Here is a 21,896-nt window from a genome sequence, read left to right as displayed (position 1 = left end):
CCTCCTAGTGATCTGTGGTTGGAAGGCAAGGCAGCAACCTGCAGAGGGGTTAGGGCTCAACAGTGAGGGGGATCAGGGCTCTGTGTGTGGCCTGGTCTGGGTTCAGCCAAAGCAAGAACCAGAGTCCAGGCCTCCTGACCCCAACCCAGTGTTATCGCCTCTACATCTGCCCTGACACTGACCTTGCCAAGCCCACCCTATATTTGCAGCCTCCCTGCCTGGAGTGAGAGGTCGTGAGAGAGAGGCCTCTCAGGGTGCTCTCAGGGTCTGGGCTGTTGTTGTGACCAGGTCCGAGCTCAGCATGTGAAGGTGGACAGCGAGAGCAGGAAGTCCCGGGGCTCCAGGGGTGGGGCAGGCTCGTCAGGAAAGACAGAGGGCACTAAAGCCATCCTTAACTGACCCACCCTCACCCCTCAACTTCCTCCTCTCCAGCCTGGAGGTTCCCACTGCTTCACATCTTGTTGACTTTCGAATTTACAAGGTGTGCTGATTGCCAAGGCCCAGGGATGATTACACACCTGGACCCACCTTAGGAAATCATCCTTCTTGGCCTGGTCCCCACCAGCAGCCTGGAGGTGGGGCAGGAGCACGGGGTGGGATCTCTCAGGTGCTGTGGAAAGTTTAAAGAGGAAAACAATGAAAAAGACAATAGCAGAGAGAAATCAAAGGCAAGTTCCATTTTTCTGGAATGAAAAGAGGGAGGTTTCAGGGTCAACTTGATTGATGGTCGTGCTCTGAAACTCAGCTTTCCTGATGCCACCTCTGATTCCATCAGGGCTCAGGCTGGGGGAGGAGGTTTATGGTGTTTGCTTGGTTTATTGGCTCCTCAGAAGAGGATATGAGGGCCCATGCAGGTCTCTGGAGACAGAACCCCTCGAAAAAAAAAGCCAAGATTTATGGTTTCCGGAAACTCTCAAGGTTACTGAGCTGGGCAGAGTGGGCTTTCCTCAGCCCTCAGGTTTAAGGGGTTTGGGAGGTGCTGGAGGTAAAGGAAACCCCAGAATTTTGGGGAACCATTCCCCTAAATATTTCCTCTTCCATCACCTGCCTTGAGGCTCAGTGAAGACTCCACGATGCTGGTGATCCCATGATTTCCTCCATCATTGTGACGATGGGGCAACTGAGGCTGGATTGCTGGTGAGCCTGCCCACGTTGTACAGGATCAAGTGTCAGGGGCAAAGCACAGCCAGCTGCCAGCCAGGGGCTCTCCCTCCCTGAGCTGTTGCCACTAGAGTGACCTTTGAGGCCAATTGTAAATCCTGGAGTCAGAAAACAAAAAGCATTTTGGGGGCTCTGGCCTGGGGCTACCTCTGCGTCACCCCACAAAGACTGGGGACAGTAGTCACACAGCGGGGCTCAGCAAGGCGGCTGAGGTATCCCTCTACCCCTGCATGTGACCACAGCAAGGGTGCCTGACCTGCCAGAGAGTGCCCAACTCCACCAGGCCTGTGGACACCAGCCCTGGCCACCACACGGCTCTGGACATAAATGTTTCGTTAGCAACCTTGCTTCACAAGTGCAAGAGGCTGGTTCCTGACGTGGCCTTATAGCCTTCTGTGGCCCCCGTGAACAGGGTAAATTTGATTTCTGGGCTTAATTAAGGGATATGCCATAAATATTCATGCAGCAGAATGAGCCCCAGCTCACAAGTGCAGCTGCTTCCCGCTTGGGGGAAATTAACATCGTTTTCCAGCCCATGAGTAATGAGGCTCCGCTGCTGGAAAGAGGAGCCTTTTTAACAGCCTCTCCAGGACAGAGAGAGCGAGCCACACTCAGAGGCACCCACACATGGGGAGCCACCCCTCTGCCTCTCCAAAGACTCAGCTCTGCAGGAAGTCCCCACCAGGGTGCTCAGTGAGCAGAAGACCCCTGAGCTCTGTCTCGAGAGCCACGGCCAGCAAACTGTGGCACGAAGACCAGAGCCTCCTGCCACCTGTTTTTTGTGTGTATGTGTGTGAAGGAAGTTTTATTACAACACAGGCACACCTACTCACTTAGCTATTGTCTACGACAGCAGAGCTGGGGAATTGTAACAGAGAGCTTATGGTTTGCATGGTATACTAAGGTGCTTCAGTCGTGTCCAACTCTGCGACCCCATGGACTGTAGCCCACCAGGCTCCTCTGTCCATGGGATTCTCCAGGCAAGAATACTGGAGGGGGTTGCCATGCCCTCCTGCAGGGGATCTTCCCAACCCAGGGATCGAACCCGTCTCTCATGTCTCCTGCATTGGCAGGCAGGTTCTTTACCACTTGCGCCACCTGGGAAGCCCATCTGGCCATTCACAGAAACAGTGTGCCCACTCCTGCTCTCAAAACTTCTCATCCATTTTTTTTATTAATAAAAGTCCCATACTATTGAGCTGTCTGGAATTCCAGGAACATGGAGCCATTTTAGAATCATGCGGCCTGAGACTCCTCTGCGCCCAGACTCTGGAACCAGTGTCCAGTCTCAGCTCTGCCTCTTCCTCAGCTATAGGACTGTGTGCAGGTTACTTGTCTTTCTCTGCCTCAGCTTCTTTATCTACAAATTAGAGGTACCTACATGGGGAAAGAATCTACAAGAAAGTGGAGATATGTACATGTATGGTTGATTCACTTTGCTGTATAGCAGAAACGAATACAACATTGTGAATCAACAATACCCCAATAAATCTCTTTTTTAAAAAAAAATCGGAGGTAATAGCAGTCCTGATCTCATGGAGTTGTTGTGAAGATTAAGTGAGCAAATATTTGTAAAAGCCTAGAAAACCGTTTGGCACAAGCATCATGTAAGTGTGCTGTTAAATAAATGGAAACAGTCTCCGATTTCAGAATCCTCAAGAGTAGAGAATTCTAACCCCCTAATCCGCCTGCTAGACCTTCCTCTCCGTGGCAACAGGGAAAGCGTGCAGGTTTTCCTGACACTCCGCTAAATGCTTTACATGCATTATCTCATTTAATCTCCAAAACAACTCTTTGAAGTAGGACTTACTACCAATTTACCTATGAGGAAATTGAGACTTTACAAAGGTTAGGAGGCTAACCAAAGGTCACCCAGGGTGAATTGCAGTGTGGGAATGTGAGTCCAGGTGTGCCTGATTTCAAAGCCGACTCCCAGATATTCCCACCTCTCCCCCAGGGCCATGATCCCTCGTCCGTACCTGTCACAGGGCCCCCCAGCCCCTGCTGACACATGCTGAGACAGGGCACTCACTATCTCTGGAGAGATCCCACTGGAATACGCTCTTGTTCTGTCCACCTCTTGGTCTTAGTTCTGACTGTCCGCTCCAGGCTCTGAAAAGCCCTGGCGGGAGGATGAGGCCACTTCTGGGGCATCTCCCAACATGCTGGGAGCAAGCAGTGGTCTGTGCTGCAAAATGAAAGTGTCAGCCCTGTCTCACTCTTTGCGACCTCGTGGACTGTAGCCTGCCAGGCTCCTCTGTCCTTGGGATTCTCCAGGCAAGAATACTGGAGAGGGTTGCTGTTCCCTTCACCAAGGGATCTTCCCAACCCAGGGATCCAACCTGGGTCTCCTGCATTGCAGGCAGACTCTGCTGTCTGAGCCATCAAGGAAGCCAAGCGTCTACAGCAAACTAGACCTGAGTGGAAAGACTAAGCTCCTTTGGACAGAACACTCTTCCAGGAAGTCCTCTTTGGTGCTGACAAGCAGCAAACACCTCCCTTTCCCCTCACCCCTGCCTGAGCCATCACCTGACGAGACCAGAACCAGGCCCTAGTGTGAGACTTACTATGTTAACCCTGGGGCCCTGTGACCCTTGTATTCTTTCGCTTGCTTTCTAACTTTCCTACAGTTCTGTGGCACTGCAATGCTCATCAAATGCTTGTGGCATCACCCTTATCCTCATAGCATTCTCAACCTGTAGGTCATTATCATTCCTATTTGTAAGATGAGGCACCTGAGACGCAGAGGGAGGCTAAACGGGAAGGAGGATGAGAGGAAGAACCTTCTGCGTGCCAGGCATCGTGTTCACCCTTTGCCTCACTGAACCCTGAAAATAGAGGTAGCCATCCCACTCTACAAAGGCAGAGCTTGAGGCTCTGAGAGGAAACTGGACTTGCTTCATCATAAAGCACACACAGAGTCAAACTCTAAGGGAGGTTTTTTTTTTTCCCTGTTTTCCAGATGTGTAAACCAAGGCTCGAAGCCGGGTGGAAGCCGGGTGGCTTATCCCACAGGGAGTCAGGCTGGAACCAGGCCTGCTGGCCGTGGACGGAGAGCTCTCGCCCAGCCCAGCCACCCTCGCACGGCCCAACACGCATCCTTTTGGGGAGTGGAAAAGGAAACACTGGGCCCTTTTACAGGGTTTCCGTGTGCACGATGGGGAGCCCCCAAGGATGGCCAGCTGGCCACGGATGGGAGGAAGAGTTTGTTTTTCCTGCAGGCCGCTCCGGAGCCTTTCAAAGGTGTGAAGTTCCACGGCCTGCAGAGGCTGACTCTGCTGGCCATCCAGAGCCGGCCCTCCCCAGGCTCCAGCCCTGCAGACCTGGCCTCTTCATGCGCCCCCAGTGGGAACTCCCTCCGGCCCACCTGGCCTCTCACTCGCTGAAAGGCTGCGGAGTGACAGGCCAGAAACTCGACTCCGATGTTTACTCACCAAACATAGAGCCGGCCCTCTGGGCTCTCCTCCACCATCCAGACTCTCTGCTACCTCAGGGGAAGAAAGGGTTTGCAGCCCACTCCCAGGCTCGGCATACCTAGCACGCACACCTCCAGAGACTGGCCACGAGGAGGAGCTTCCAGGCTGGCCCTGCAGCAAGAGAGAGTCTGGTTAGACACGAGGAAGAACTTTCTGCCACTGAGGGACATTCAGTTCAGAGACAGGAAATGTCCTGAGTTCTGTGCTCTCTCAGTAAGGACTCCGGGTTCCTCTGCTTGAGCTTCCTTTTCTCACCCCTACAATGAGAGGTGAGACTGCTTGATTCCAAGTTCTAACAACACTGTAATTCTGAGAGTCACAGCGTGAGACAAGGGGCTGGAGACCCAGCTATACCATCAACTGACTGTGGGAACATGGGCAAAGCTACTGTGCTGCTCTAGACTTCAGTCTCCCCATCTTTAAATCGGGCATAATTATCAAAGAGTAGTTCCAAGTTAATGGATACCAAGTACACTGTCCAGTATGTTCTGTGAAGTGCTCTATGCGAGAAACTAGATCGATTCTCTTTTGATTCTTCCTCTCTCTCTTACTTCTCACAAGCAGGAAAGTTACTATGTCCTCTTCTCTCCCTAACCTGTTAACTGAGAAATGTTTATAGATGGAGAGGTCGCCCCTTGTTTTATTTGAATTTAGTTTTGATTTTTGTTTAGTGCAATTAATACAAGTGGGCCCAGGAAGGTAGTGGGGCCATGGGGAAATACCCTGGGGGCTCCAAGTCCCCTCAGGTGGCTCTTAGAAGACTCTGGAATATTCCCCCGCTGGAGAATGTCTGGCTGGGTGTCTGTGAGTGTTGGACAGGGGGTAGTCCATGGTCACAGTCTTACTGGACTGGACCAAAGGGTCGTTTCTTAATGTTTCCACCTCTAGACGGGCCAAGTTGTTGACTGCTTGAGTAAGGCAGAGCAATTGTGTCTATGAACTGATTGGCTGTTTTCTTATGTAATAGTCAAGGAAGTTGCATGGTTGCTTTTAAAAAACTGAACTGATGTTGTCGTTTTTCTGTAGCCTCTCTTCCCCCATCATTTTTATAACTAGATTGACTGTTTTGGTTGTACTGACCTGTTGTTTGTCTAAACTGACCCTTTGTTGGAAGAGCTGAGCTGTTGTCTGTCATGAGCATTGGGCACTAAAGCAGCTGGCTGGGGGCTGACCCGACAGGATATTTTGGCTCAACAGACAGGTCCGGGGTCTGTTGTCAAACCAGCTGATACCAAACCCACCCCTCAACTTTCCTGCCGACGTTGGCCTTTCCAAAAAGATCCAGTCTTAAATGTTCCAGCCATAAACCCCACACCGACTGCCCCGAGAGCACACACAATATTGTTGAAAATTGGCCTTCACATCGAGGAAGCGAAAAGCCTGACTGAGGAGCTGGCAAATCAGCCCACTGTCTGTCCTGCAGCCTTACAGGGCAGCCCTGCCTGCCTGGCTGTCCATGTGGCCCGAGCCTTCCAGTCTTACTCCTCATCTGTGTTAGGGGGATCACTGAGCCCGCAGCACAGCCCCCTCATTTGCCTCTTTAACTCACTTCCTTTCATTGCTGACAGGTCCAGGGACTTTCAATGGGGCCCTGACAAGAGAGTCCTTTACCCTCTCTGCCCCATTCACCCTGCCCACCCCTCCTCGGCCTTTCAGACTCCCAGTGAAAGGGACTTGTCCACAAATTGGGGATTTGCCATTGTCCGCTTTGTAAAGGCCCTCCATTTCCCTGGGCCCCACCCCGCCCATCGCCAGGATCAGCAGGGGTGGCCCCAGAGGAGCTGTGGATGTAACAGGACACAATACACCCACACTCTGGCTTAGAAGCAGGGCTGAAGCCTCAGAAACTCAGACTTGGCTTTGGGGCAGGAAGACGATATTCTACTATCCTCCTGCCTGCTTCCCCTCCCCATTTTATAGGTGGGGAAACTGAGAATCACATAGCAAGACCTCTTGGCACCCAGCTGGCCCTCCCATTAGCTCATTTCCACTCTGTTTCTTTCTTATTGAGAAGGCTACAGTGTTTGCCATTTGTGCTAACCCAATATGCCGCACCATTGAAAATGTGTACAAAAGCTGCCGTCAGTAGTTGAAGAAGTTTGGGGTCGTGGTTTCCTTGTTTAGCATCAGAAATCAAAAGCTAGAGCCATGAAAACAGTAATTCTTGGATGAACTGCCTCAAAAATAAATAGAAACAGTGGCCTAATTTGAAATTCAACTCACTAAAAGGAAACAAAGCCAAATTGTTCTTTTCCTGTTTCTAATATTTTTGCTCCCACATTTAGATTATTTAATCCAACTTCCTATCTCTAGGTGGGCCTAAGAAGGCCCAGAGAGGAGGTCTACTTGCCTAAAGGCACACAGCAAGTCTGGGCTAGTGCTCCTGGAATGTCCCTGGAGTCTCTCAGGGAAGCATTTCGGTTTGCAAAAATTTTTGGCTACTTTGAAACGGTATTTCTAGAACCAGTTGGACACTGCAATTTGGTTTTGGGGCTTTGGAGTTTCTAAATTGATTTTTAAGAAAAGATTTTACATTGGTAAAAGGGGTTGTTTACAAAGTTTCAGCTATGGGGAAAATCACAAGATCTCTTGGCATTTCTAACCCGAGCTGTTCTTCCCTAAGGAGCCTTGGGGCGCTACAGATGAGCCTGAAACGGGGATTCTGTGCGTGAGCTGAGCCAGAGAAAAGGTTTTTCAAGGAAGGTAGCCTCCAATTTAAGCAGCCACTAGGCAGAGTCTCTCTTTACGGGGCTTGATAAAAAGCATGAGGTTCCAAATTTAAATGGTCTCTGCCTAGTCCTTTTACAGAGTTTTGGGATAAATTCTCTAGGAAGTGAATGTTTTCTAAGTACCAGGGTGACTCAGGCTGGCAGCTCTGCTTTGAGAGTATTCCTGACATTGTAATGAAATCCTGAGTATTACCATTCACCCCCTGCCATACATATACTGTCCCCCTCTGAGGATTTATGGCGGTGACATGATCCCATATCTCTCCAAACCCCAATGAGGACATGATAATATCATCATATCATCAGCTCATCACTGAACCATCCTCATCCACTCAGCTTCTGTCACCCCCCCAAGACTGATAACCATCAAAGGTTGTTAATTCCCAGCAAATTATCTAATCCACATGTTGTCTGATTTGTGTAAACCCCAGCCCATGAGGATCATAAAACAAATAAGCATGAAATGGTTTATAGTTTCCAATCTCCTCTCACCTAGATAGGCCACACTCCCAGTCTCAGCCTCGGCTGTAGCTCTCACGTCAGAAGGAATGGGCAGCCGAGGTTCAAATCTGGACCTGTCCGCTGCTGTTTCTGGGACAGAGGCCACAGAAATACAGACACACAAGTCTGCTCCTCCCTCTTGCTCCCCACCCCAAAGGGGCCAAAGCTTCATTTCAGCAATACGTTAATCATTGAAACAGCAAGGTACCGGCATGATGGGTTAAGACACTGGATGATTTGCAGAGACCAAAGCAAACTGTCCTGGAAAAAAACAGAGGGTAAAAGGAATTTGTAATGATGAGAGACAAAGCAGAGAGGAGAGGAAGGAAAGGGGGTCGGCAGCTCAGTGAGACACAAGGAACAAAAAAATTAGACTGCGTTGTCTAGAGAGAAGTACAGGAGTGTGTGTGCATGTGTTGTAGACTTAGGTGAAGATTTGGGCAGGGCCATGAGGAGGGCTAAATGACCTCTAAATCCCTTTTTGCCTCTAAAATTCATCAAGGCTATGTCTAAAAGCCTGTAATTCCAAAATTCTGTAATTCACAGATCCTATACTTCTCTAACAAAACAGACATTCTGAGTCTAATTCTCTGTGATTCTAAGAGTCTATAATCCAATAAGTCTGTAATTATAAACTGCAATGACTGTTAAAGTCTATGGCTTTCTAATTTCACCATTTCATGATGTCAATGTTCTGTGATTCTAAGATCTTATCACTCAGTGTTTCCTTAATTTAATATTCTAACATTTCACCATTCCTGCATTCCATGATTCTAAAAAACCATGATTCTAGATTTCCATAAATTTATCTTCCATATTTCCAATGCTCTACAGTGCTCTGCTGCAGCTGCTGCTGCTGCTAAGTCGTTTCAGTCGTGTCCCATTCTGTGCGACCCCATAGATGGCAGCCCACCAGGCTCCCCCGTCCCTGGGATTCTCCAGGCAAGAACACTGGAGTGGGTTGCCATTTCCTTCTCCAATGCAGGAAAGGGAAAAGTGAAAGTGAAGTCGCTCAGTCGTGCCCGACTCTTAGCGACCCCATGGACTGCAGCCTATCAGGCTCCTTCGTCCACGGGATGTTCCAGGCAAGAGTACTGGAGTGGGGTGCCATTGCCTTCTCCGCTACAGTGCTCTAGTATTGTAGAATTCTGCTTCCATAATCCTAAACTTGCATAATTCTAAAGTTTTATGCTACTAAGGATCTAAATCATTTCTGCAGTTCTATAAATTACTTTAAGAATTCTAAAAAAAGAACTCTTAACAGTCTATATTTCTGAATATATTCTAATAGTCTAGGTTTCTAAGATCCTACAATGCAAAGATATTTTTATTCCAAATGCTATAGTTGAAGAATCTATAATTCCACGATTCTTAGTTCCATGATTTTAATATTGTATACTCATAATTTCCAATATTTCTCATGGGGTAGCAAAGAGTCGGACATGACTGAGCAACTGAACTGAACTGATGATTTCATTATTATAAACATAAAGTCGCTTCATCTACAAAGTACATGAATGAAGTTGAAACTGAATCAAGTGACCAGCACAGACATCCTGTTTCGGGTTGTAGTGTCACCAGGGCCACTGGTCTTTCCTTATCAGCAAAAGAGCCTGGGCTCCTGGAGCCGCTGCAAGACAAAGGTGCATGGAGGTGGGGCCAGGCCCAGTGTCAGGCCCGGGAGTGGCCCCTGTGCCTCCAGGTGGCCCCTCTTCAACAGCCCCGTTTTCAAACATCTGCCAGCGTTTGGGTCCCGATTGCTGTCCTTTAAAAGTACCCCTCTCCCTTTCTTGTTCTCCATCAAGGGCTCCCATGACAATCATTTCAAGCAGCTAATGAGTTTCAGATGGCCTTCAGGAGCCCGGGACGGATGGAAGCTGGGGGATAAGGGTTCTTAGGCCGAGTTTCATGGGCAGGGGGAGGGGAGGGGTGGGAACGGCGTGGTGGGGGGTGGTCAGAAAGAAAAATCTTTTGTAGCTGAAGTGTTACTGGGTCTGCCCAACCCTCTGGAAGGGAGCCCTGTGGTCACTCTGCCTATTCCTCTCTGCTCGCCCATACTACCTCTCTGGTGTGCAAACCAGCGCCCCCTTCCCTGACTCCTCACTCACTGTTTTGAACTTGGGTGAAATAAACCATCACGACCAAGATGGCATCACTCACCTGCTGATAGAAGCAACTTCGCAAAAGACAGACATGATCCTTGTCAGCAACATCTTCTGGGACTCTGTCACTGTCCAGATGTCACCTCCGGGTAAAGCTCTAAGCTGCATCACACTGCCTGGCCCAGAGTGGGGCTGGCTGGGGGCCCTGGGAGACACAAGCCTGCAGCTTCCTCCTGTACACTGCTGACCCCTTTTGGATCACCCTTGCCCGCCCCCTCCATGGCTGGCCTGGGACCAGCACCGGGGGCTGATTGTGACCCCTAAGGGCTTTTCCCCTCCAACACCAGGGAACATGGGGAAACCAGAGGCATGAGAGGGGGCACCCCAGCTTTCATTTCTGTGACACAGGGAGACCCAGGAGGCAGCCCGTGCCCAGAACCTGGCCGGGATTACACAGTGGGTTCTTGGGGCATTCTCCCTCTGGCTGTCTGGGAACTTCCGCTGCTTTCAAAGTCTAATTCAGGAATCAAGCGAGCAGAACATTGAGAAAGGCTCTCCAGGGCGGTCCAGAGGAACTCACACACTCCCCAGGCCCACCGGGGCCATTCCCGTCCAGGAATGTCGGGGGGACATTTCTGCAACAGGATGTGTACAGTTTCGGGTTTGGAGAGGGGGTCCCTCCTGGCAAGGGAGACCGAACCGTATAATTAAGTAACTTGCCATTTCCTTTAAGATATCAACAACAACGACCACGTTCTCCCCGATGCCTAAACAGGACAAATCCCGGGTTAAGCAGTTCCTGGTGGTCCGCTCTTACACATGTGCGGAGGGAGGGAAAAACCCCCGCCTGGAAGCTGGCCTCCCGGCTTCCCAGAATCCCCCGCCGCCACCGCGTCCCTCACCCGACCGCTCCCCCACCACCCCTCCGCCCCCGCCCCGGTGCAATTAGGGGTAATCTTTTGTTGCCTGGAAAGTGTAAAAATCGCCGGCTTCTCTTTTTGCATGCATAATATCCATTTCCCCTCCAAGTGCGTTATTTGGTTTGGGAATTACATCTATTTACAAGAGTAGATGCTGCACAAAGGTTGTGTTTATGTGGAAAATTATATCGGTGACACGGGCTGATTGGCACGTGGAGGCTGGGAGAGCAGGCCGAAGAGGCCTTCTCATCAGCTTGGAATAACAAAATGATTGTATTTTCAGCAAAGCTAATTGATCACATACCTCGCTGGGCTATCTGTTTACTCAAAGGCCATCCAGGCCCTGGGAAGGTGGACAGGAGAGAGCCCCGGGCGGTGGTCACCACCAGACCAAGCCAGCCTGCTGAGGCGTTGGGGGTGTGGGGGCCGAGCCAGGGGTCGGGAGGGGTCGTGGGGTCATGCGGTGGGCTGAGAGGTGGGCTGACCCTCCTCAGACCCAGCTCTGCACTTTGTGGCCTTTTGACAGGGCCCCGGAAGTCCTTGTGGGACACGGAAGGTGTGGGAAGAACAAGTCAGAGTGGGATCAGGGGTCACTCAAGGAAAAACGGTTTATTCCCTTTCTCTCTTCTGTTTGAAAAATGGACCCATGAAGAGTTTTTAAGCTGATGCAGTGCTGGCTGCCCTGGGTCCTAGATGGTGAGAGCCCTGGATGTGGGTGTCTGTCTTGACCAAGTGACCCTGTGGGTTTCAAGACTGTCTTTGCTCTTCTCCAGGGAGCTCTAGATCAGGGCCCTGGGTCCGAGATTGGATGGGAGGCAGGGGGCTAAGGGACTGGAATGAGAATTCAGTGCCAATTCTGCAAACAGCCGGAAAGCTGAGCCTAGCCCTCTCTGACAGCCTACCAGAACAAAGAACTGATTTCTTACTTTAGGGGAATAAGGCGCTTATTTTTAGGTTTATGACTAGCATTCCTGCAGCCCCACCCCCACCCCAGGGATGAATCAGTGTGTGAGAGGTCCCCTAAGGAGATATCAGCTCCCCCAAACTGACTCAGGTAGGCCAGGCCTGGGGAGGGGAGGGGTGGGGTGGCGGGGGAGGGGGTGTGAGCAAACAGCTCAACCCCTAAAAAGGACCAAGTTAGACTTGCATTTCCTCATCAGCATTAAAACTGCACTTGTGTGGGGGCAGAAAACAAAAGTTAAATATGTTAAATAAGTGCTTGAATGGAAAATGACCAATTATTCTAAAAACAATTAGTTGGGAACTAGTCAAGGAACTGATTAATTTACTACTCACTTTGCAAACACTGTCCGTTTGAAAACCACCCCCTTAAAATAACCTGACATTCCACCCCCCACCCCCCATGCCCACCAGTTCAGTTCAGTTTAGTTGCTCAGTTGTGTCCACCTCTTTGCAACCCCATGGACTGCAGCACGCCAGGCTTCTCTGTCCATCACCAACTCCCGGAGCTTACTCAAACTCATGTCCATTGAGCTGGTGATGCCATCCAATCATCTCATCCTCTGTCTTCCCCTTCTCCTCTTACCTTCGATCTTTCCCAGCATCAGGGTCTTTTCCAATGAGTCATGTCTTCATATCAGGTGGCCAAAGTACTGGAGTCTCAGCATCAGTCATTCCAGTGAATATTCAGGACTGGTTTCCTTTAGAATGGACTGGTTGGATCTCCTTGCAGTCCAAGCGACTCTCAAGAATCTTCTCCAACACCACAGTTCAAAAGCATCAATGCTTTAGCACTCAGCTTTCTTAACAGTCCAACTCTCGCATCCATACATGACTACTGGAAAAACCATAGCTTTGACTAGATGGACCTTTGCTGGCAAAATAATGTCTCTGCTTTTTAATATGCTATCTAGGTTGGTCATAGCTTTTCTTCCAAGGAGCAAGCATCTTTTAATTTCATGGCTGCAGTCACCATCTGCAGTGATTTTGGAGCCCAGGGAAATTAAGTCTCTTGCGTTTCCATTCTTTCCCCATCATTTGTCATGAAGTGATGGAACCAGATACTGTATTACTCAGATGGCTGGTTATTCTGCACACTTCCAGTTGGCATCATTCAAACTACTCGTCACTCTTTACTAACAACTAGGTACAAGCACTGTCCCCTGGTTTGACAGGTTTCAATCATGGCTTTGTGTCCTTATTGCTAATCAATTTCAGATTTAGTCAACTTTTCCTAGATTGAGGATTAAAAATGTTTGGGGACAATCAATAAGGATCCCCCTGGAGGGCTCCTAAAACCCTCACAGACCGCTGAACCCAACAGCCTTGTTTTACAAGTGAGGGAACTGAGGCTGAGAATGTTCCAGTCTTTGCTAATCCCTGCTGATGACATGTGGGCCAGGGTTGTGTTTGGTTTGGGGGTCCTCAGATCAGGGGGATGTTGAATAAATTTCAGGTGCTTTTTCTCCAAGCTCAGCCATGAGGTTTTTCACCTCTCTCCAGGTCTGAGTTGAACAAACTCCAATTTGGGACGTATTAGGTGTTGTTGTAATAACCTCCTGGTAGCACTGTATGTGTATGTGTGTGTATTTGTCCACCCTGCGTTTCAAAATCTCTGGCCCTTCCGAAAGACAAGCAGTTTATTAATGTGGTGCTCTCGGAATTGTTTTTTAATTGGAAACATTTTGCAATGAAAGCACATTAATAAAACCTGAATCCAAATCAAACTTCTCTGTGTATGTTATTTTTACTCTGCAGTCAAATACTTTTATTAGATTTAAAACTTTTACCGTGCTTTTTATCTCTGGCTGTATAATGTTCTACAATTAAAAAAAAAAAAAAAAGCCCAATGACTCCAAAGTCTGGCAAAATAATATACTTTCTTGGATGTCTCTGTGTGTTGCCAATTAGCTTTGCCGTGAACGCAGGCCCCCATCCATCACCCGCCTCTGGGTGGCTGTAATGGAGACCTAATTTGTTTCATATGCCCCGTGATCTCTGAGCCATTCACCGGTGTCTCCAACCTGCTGAGGAACTGCCAGGCCAAAGGAGAAATGAATGACAAGGAAAACCCAAGACAAGCCAGAGGGACCCCTTATCAGGACGGGGCCCAGTTCTGCTCATCCAGTGGGAATACTCAGCCTCTGTGCCTCCAATTTCTTCCTCCCAACTCCCCCCATCCACCCTCTCCTCTCTCCTCCACTTTTTCTCCCCTTTTATGACCCAACTCAGAGCTCACAGGTGGGGAGGCCTAGAGTGGAGAATGGAAGACTTCTCCTTTCTCTTCGCCTTCCCGGGGCTGACTGTTGCCCACTCCCCCTCTCTGCCCGGTTCCCACCCCCTCCCACCTACTCCTTTTACAAGCCCGACTTTTAAACCCCCAGTTCCCTAGGAATTTTATGAATGCTCGGCACAAGCCAAAATAAACTCATAAAGAAAAAGTTTCTAAAGAAGGTCATAGACCCGTACAGCAAGTGCTAAGCGGTAAATACAAAAGTTCTCCGGGTCGCTGGGAGCTGAGGTCTGGGTGGCAGAAGGTTGGGGCAATGGAGGGAAAAGGGGGAGGGGAGAGGGGGTCAGGAGTGAAGGCTTTCTTTCCTCTCCTGAGAGGAGAGGAGAGGACTCCCCAAACCTCAGCCTCACTGAGTCTTTATTTGAAAAAATAAAAGCTTAAAAGCTCTATTAGAGTTTGACTTCTCATTTTATTGAAACTGTAGCCCAGAGAGGTAAGGCATTTATCCAAACTCACACAGCAAGCCGGCCTGTCCAATGCCGAAGCAGGTACTCAGTCTCCCAGTCTAGAGGCTCCCCTCTCTGTGTTACTGATACGATGAAGGAAGGAAAGGAAGGGTCTTCAGGGCAGAACCTTTTCTGGACCTCGGAGTCATGGAGCTATCTGTTGAAATTCTCTGGACCAGCACTGTCCAGAACTTTATGCAGTGATGGAGATGTTCTATATCTGTTGCCCAATACAGCAGGCAACTGGGCTTCCCTGGTGGCTAAGGGGAGAAAGAATCCGCTTGAAATGCAGGAGATGCAGGAGAATCGATCCCCAAGTCGGGAAGTTCCCCCAGAGGAGAGCATGGCAACCTACCTCAGTATTCTTGCCTCCAGAATCCCATAGACAGAAGAGCCTGGCAGGCTATTGTCCATAAGCAACTGAGCATGCACGCGGAGTAGGCAATCACCACAAACGGATATTTAAATTAGATTAAATAAAAAATTCAGCCTTCTAGCCTCGTTTCAAGGGCTATCATACTGGACCACATGGATATAAAACGTTTCTGTCATGGTAGAAAGTTCAATTGGATAGCAGTGTTCTCAGATGTCAGCATGGTTGGCCTTCAAAGCCATCACCACGGTCATGATGCAAAATGGTTCCTCTCTCTGGGCTTCCGTTAGCCTGAGATCTTCCATACTCTCATTCCCTAAAATGACGCATGCACCTTGGGGGCTATAGCTCCAACTCTCTTTTCTTTCCACCTCCATGATATCCAGTATGATATGAATTCCTAATGAAGGCTTAGTCTCAGAAGCTGAGAGTTGGAAAGGCCTTACAGGGAGTTTAACTGAACCACTCCCAGGGCAGGAATCTTCCCTGAAGCCTCTCAGAGGGTGGCCCATCCACCCAGTTTGCACGCCTCTAGGCCCAGAGACCTCACTATTTACCCAGGCAGCCTAGTCCAGTTCTGAAAAGTTGGGATTATAAGAATATACTTTCTAAAGTCTAGCTGAAACCTCCCCGTTTGCCTCCTCCACCCTGGCTCTGCCCTCTGGCTCTCACTATATTAATTGTTTTTCTTTCTATACAAAGACCCCTCTAATAGCTGCTGCTGCTGCTTGGTTGCTTCAGTCATGTCCAACTCTGTGCAACCCCATGGACTGTAGCCTGCTAGGATCCTCTGTCCATGCAGATTCTCCAGGAATACTGGAATGGCTTGCCATGCCATCCTCCAGGGGATCTTCCCGACCCAGGGATCAAACCCAGGTCTTCCATATCACAGGCAGATTCTTTACCATCTGAGCCACCAGGAAAGCCCAATATCTAATTCTAATAGCTAAACAATCTAATTCCTTCCTGTTCCTCTTCAAACAGGGAATTCATCACTGAACATTAAAGTTTAAATGCAGGCTGGTCAGCAGAAAATAGCAGGTACATTGCTCCCTTGATGTAGAGAATATGTTTCCATTAATGCCACCCACACTTTAAGCAACTCCAGGACTCCATAGTCTCGCACCAGGTTTGGCCATATGCATGGTCCGTCTAGGCAAGGCTATGGTTTTTCCAGTGGTCATGTATGGATGTGAGAGTCGGACTGTGAAGAAGGCTGAGCGCCAAAGAATTGATGCTTTTGAACTGTGGTGTTGGAGAAGACTCTTGAGAGTCCTTTGGACTGCAAGGAGATCCAACCAGTCCATTCTAAAGGAGATCAGTCCTGGGTGTTCATTGGAAGAAATGATGCAAAAGCTGAAACTCCAGTTACTTTGGCCACCTCATGCGAAGAGTTGACTCATTGGAAAAGACTCTGATGCTGGGAGGGATTGGGGGCAGGAGGAGAAGGGGACGACAGAGGATGAGATGGCTGGATGGCATCACTGACTCGATGGATGTGAGTCTGAGTGAACTCCATGAGTTGGTGATGGACAGGGAGGTCTGGCGTGCTGCAATTCATGGGGTCGCAAAGGGTCGGACACAACTGAGTGATTGCACTGAACTGAACTGAGGGCTAAGTTGTCCCACCGGCAAATAGGATGGATGTGGTCCCTACCAGAATTGCTTTTTGATGTGAGCAAAACTCCTGCTCCTGCCCCACTCTTCAGGCAGCCCCACGCTTTGGAGTGTCTTCCTCAAAATTTTCAAAGTCCCTTCCCAATGCCTGAGACTATCCAGGGCTAGCAATGCTATATAGATGGGACACTGGGCCTGGACTGAAACCTGCATGGGCCCTGGTCCATTTCTCCCACTCAGGGTTTTTTCTACCCTTTGCTTCATATATGAGGTCAACCAGATGACCTGAGGAGCTCCAGGATTCATTTCTACAGTTTGGACCTGGGATTCCACAGCCAGGCCCTCTCCTAGCAGAGCAGCCTGGAAGATGGATCACTTACGCTTGCCAATGTGATATTTTTCTTGTAGGTGCCCACAAACTTATGTCTCCAGAATGGTGCTGACATGCTGATTTTGAATGACTCCTTGTCTCTATAGACAGGGACTCTGAACACCCTAGAGGCAGCCCTGGATCCTGTGTTCACAATCTGCATGGAAGAAACAGTTTACTCTACAATATTGTGAGAAAAGAAGTGCTAGGTGAGCCCAGAAGAAAGAGACCAGAGGGCTTCTTATAGGCCGTGATATCAAAGCTGGGTCTAAAGAATGACAGAAAAGAAAGGGAAGGGAGAGAAATCCAGGCAGAGAAAACTGTGAGAACAGGACGTGCACAGGTTTTGCCTGGTTATATAAGCTTGGGCAGGTGGCTTAGCATTTTTGAACTCCAGTTTACTTGTCTGTAAATCTAAGACAACCATCTCTATCTCACAGGGTCAGGCCTTCGTTCAGTGATTCAAAGAATGTCCTGAGAGCCTACTAAGCCAGGCACAGTGCAGGCACCAGGGACATCTGAGAGAGCAGAGCCGATTCCTGCTCTTAACGCACTTGAGACAGAAGCGGTGCAGCAGAGCAGTCAGACTCCCAGGAGCTCCACAGGGGACTAGTTGACTCTGGCCAGGGCAGGACTTCCTGACCTTTGAGCTCAGTCTTGAAGGGAGAGTAGTTAAGACCTGTCAGGGTAGAGGAGATGGGAAGGGTCTGCCAAGTCAAGGGAACTGTATGTGCAAAGGCCCAGAAGTCTGAGCAAACCTGAACTCTTTGGAATCTGGGAAGTATGCCAGTGGGTATGGCGTATGTTGACCATGGCTAGAATTTAAGGCCAGAGCTGGAAAGGCCTTGAATGCCCTTTATCATGTGGGTGGTATTGAGCTCTGGAGGATTTTAAGCCTGGAAGTCATATGACCAGATTTGCAGTTTAGAGAGTTTCTCCAGAGGCCAATGTGGAGGCTAGACTGGCGAGTGAGAGGCTAGAGGTTGGGAATCAAGGGGGAGGCTGGTGGGGAGGCTGGTAGGATATCTGGATGAGAGCTGATGGGGCTGTCTCCAAAAAGGTGGAGAAGGTACGTCAGACTGAAGGCCTGTATAGGAGGCAGAATTAGCAAGCACTGGGTGGTTGGTGGCTGTGTGTGGTAAGAGAGAGGTGGAGCCAAGAATGACTCAGGTATGTGGTGTGTTTGCTTTCCAGAAAAAGTACCAATAATCATGGCAATACTAGCTAGCATTTATTACCTACTAATTATGTGCTAGGCAGTGTGCTAAGCATTTTACACACATGACCTCATTTAATCCTCACAGCAATTCTGTGAGGTAGCTACTCTTTTACCCCCCATTTTAAGGATGAGGAAACTGGTTCAGAAAGGTTAGGTAACTCGCCCAAAGTCACACAGCAGACCCAGAACTGGCCTTCCGGCCAGCCTTCAACATCTCTATCCATCCTTCCCTCCTGCTCTCTTCTCAGGCTCAGGCTCTGTGTTTCTGCCAGGCCGTCCACACCCTCTCCAACCACCCAGGCACTCAGGCACCGGGGGGCTTTTCGCCTGCCCTTCCTTCAGGGTTTCCCCGCACAACAGTGGGGTCTCTTCAGGGAGCACCCCATTCGCTGGTCTGCACACCTGTCTGTCCACCTCCAGCACACTTATTGAGCCACAGTCCAGACCAGGCCTACAAGGCAGAGGTGAAAAGACTTGGCCCTTGCTGAGTGCCCGCAGCCCAGGACAAGACAGATGGCCCCTCCTCTGCAGATTCCTACCCAACTGCCATGTCTAAGGCAGCCCTCTCCTCCATGGTCTCTCCCTCAGCCCCTGTGTGCTGGTTCATGGCTTTTATCAGAGTTGCGTCATTTTCTATTTCTATTTCTTGGGTCTATCTTCCCTCGAACAGGTCAGTTCCGAGGTATGGCTTGAGTTTTGTCCCTCAAAGCTCGCATGTTGAAGCCCTGACCCCATCGTATCTCAGAATGTAACTGTATTTGTAGATGGAACTCCATTTAAAGAGATAACTATGTGAAAATGAGGTCATTGGGGTGGGCCCTAATATGACTGGTGTCCTAATGAAGAAGAAGAGATTGGGCCACACACATGCACAGAGGAAAGAGCATGTGACGTGACAGGGAGAAGACGGCCAGGACGAGCGGTCTCAGAGCAAACCAGCACGACCAGTGCCTTGACTTTGGATCAGCCACCTCTGGGATGGTGAGGCAATGAACGTCTGTTGTGTAAGCCCCTTATCTGTAGTACTTTGTTAGAGTTGTCCAAGCCGACTAATACATCACCTAAAGGATACTCTGCCTCATTCCCTAGAGCTTAGCATCATCATATGTCACCCATGACCAGGCTCTCAGTAAATATGTTATCGATTAAGTATGTGTTCTTGCTCTTTGCCGCATCTACTGTGAGAAGGAAGACTATTCTCAGCAATCAGACTGTCGACATCCCAGGAAATGTCGACATTAACTTGAAGGGACGGACAGTTATTGTGAAGGGCCCCAGAGGCACCCTGCGGAGGGACTTCAATCACATCAATGTAGAACTCAGTCTCCTTGGAAAGAAAAAGAAGAGGCTCCGTGTTGACAAATGGTGGGGAAACAGAAAGGAACTGGCCACTGTTCGCACAATCTGTAGTCACGTACAGAACATGATCAAGGGTGTTACACTGGGCTTCCGTTACAAGATGAGGTCGGTGTATGCCCACTTCCCCATCAACGCTGTTATTCAGGAGAATGATTCTCTTGTGGAAATCCGAAATTTTTTGGGTGGAAAATACATACGCAGGGTTCGAATGAGGCCAGGGGTGGCCTGTTCAGTATCCCAAGCCCAGAAAGATGAGTTGATTCTTGAAGGAAATGACATTGAACTTGTGTCAAATTCAGCTGCTTTGATTCAGCAAGCCACCACAGTTAAAAACAAGGATATCAGAAAATTTTTGGATGGTATCTATGTATCTGAAAAAGGAACAGTTCAGCAGGCTGATGAATAAGATCTCAGTGATCCTGCTGCAGAAACAACAAGATAGCAGATGGTTCTATGGACTCAGTTGTGATCCTTTAAAGAGACAATAAAAACTCTTGATTTGAAAAAAAAAAAAAAGTATGTGTTCTTACTTCCCAGGTGGTGCTAATGGTAAAGAACCTGCCTGCTAATGTAGGAGATGAGTTTGATCCCTGGGTTGGGAAGATCTCCTGGAGGAGGGCATGGCAATTCGCTCCAGCATTCCTGCCTGGAGAATCCCATGAACTAAGGAGCCTGGTGGACTACAGTCCATAGGGTCGCAAAGCGTCGGACTTGACTAAAGCGACTTAGCAAGTATGTATATGAGCATGCGTGTAATGTGATACATATGTCAGTACGCACAAGGACCTGTGGATACACATGTCTGTGTAGGGATGAGCTCAAGCCTATGCGTCCACATGAGTACACGTTGACTTTTGCATCTGTAGTTCTGTGTGAAGGTGTGTTTATGAATGCATTTGTAGGCAGACTGTGAGTGACTTGTGTTCAAATGTTTGTGAACAGGGGCATGGTTCTTATGAGGGCATGGAGCGTCTCCACACACACACAAACACCAGCTGTGCCTGTCTGTGGACCCAAGTCTGGAGCAGTGAGTCTCTGAGTGGCCCTGCAGGCACACGTGTCTGTCCCACTTCTCAGGAAGGGTCCCAGGGCTGGAGCAGTGACAGGTCTGTGCCTGGGCAGAGGGCTGCGGAGAAGTCTTAGCTACTGGTTCCCCTTGAGGTGGATTCTTTCAGGGGAAGAGCTTCTTGAAGGGGCAGGAGCAGGGCAGGCACTGCCAACCCAGCCAGCACAGGCCAAGCCAGGATAGAGAGAGGAAAAGCAGAGCCTATAGAAGCTCTCCTTTGGACCTGTCCCTGTTGCCTTCCCAAAATGGGTTGCTTCCCCATCCTACTCCTCTGTTCTTGTTCTTTTTTTTTTTTTTTATGGCTGCAGCGGGTCCTCGTCGTCGTGTGCAGACTTTCTCTAGTTGCGGCGAGCGGGGACTACTCTTTGAGGCAGAGCATGGGCTTCTCATTGCGGCAGCCTGTCTTGTTACACAGCACAGGTTTTAGGCACACGGGCTTCCGCAGTTGCAGCACGTGGGCTCAGTAGTTGCAGCTTGCAGGCTCTAGAGCACAGGCTCAGTAGTTGTGGCTCATAGGCTCAGTTGCTCTGAGGCGTGTGGGATCTTCCTGGATCAGGGATAGAACTGGAGTCCCCTGCATGAGCAGGCAGACTTCCATCCACTTTGCCACCAGGGAAGTCACACTGCCATGTTCCCATACAGACTAGTTGGGGCAGTTTCGCCTTTGTTTGTGTGGTTCAGGCTAAGATAACTCCCTAGGCGTCTCCTCTGACAATAAACTGGGGAGAGGAGGAAAGGAAAGGAGGGACTGGATTTCGAGTCAAATATTCTCAGTTCTGCCCCTAAGTCGCTGTGGCCCTTTCACAGTTATCACCCCTCTAAATCTTAATGCCTCTTTCCCTAAAAGGGTTGAGAAGATCCCCTGGAGAAGGAAATGGCAACCCACTCCAGTATCCTTGCCTGGAAAATTCCATGGACAGAGGAGCCTGGCAGTCTACAGTCTATGGGGTCGCAAGAAATTGGACACGACTGAACACACACTCACACAAGTACCCCCTGACTTGAGAACAGAGAGGTGCTGGCAATGAAAATGTTTTGTAACTACAAGCCCCAGGAAGCCCTTAGGTGGGCTCCAGTTCCCTGACTCCCATCCTCCTGGTTTGGCCAAAAGGAGAAACTCAACATGAGGGCTCCGCCTCCCCCTGCTGCAGGGGCTGTGGAGGAGGTCAGGCTGGCAATTAACAGTGTGAGGAGCCAGCTCCCTCCCAACACACGATCTATCAAGGCCGTGTTTTCCTTGGAAGGCTGCTCCTGCGTGGAACCCTCTTCCCGCAAGCGGCTCTCCCTCAGGTGCTCCCAGAGTT

The 21,896-nt window shown here is 49.4% G+C and overlaps 1 pseudogene across 1 annotated transcript; it reads left to right on the top strand.

Moving 5' to 3' along the window:
• Window positions 19,303-20,042, top strand: LOC102172508 (annotated as a pseudogene). The gene has a single exon (XR_001295504.2). The product of XR_001295504.2 is annotated as a 60S ribosomal protein L9 pseudogene (transcript).

The sequence above is a fragment of the Capra hircus genome, chromosome 3 (genome assembly GCF_001704415.2).
Source record: "Capra hircus breed San Clemente chromosome 3, ASM170441v1, whole genome shotgun sequence".
Classification (NCBI taxonomy): Eukaryota; Metazoa; Chordata; class Mammalia; order Artiodactyla; family Bovidae; genus Capra; species Capra hircus.
The sequence above is the reverse complement of the archived record's forward strand: the minus strand, read 5'-3'. Positions and strand labels throughout refer to the sequence as shown.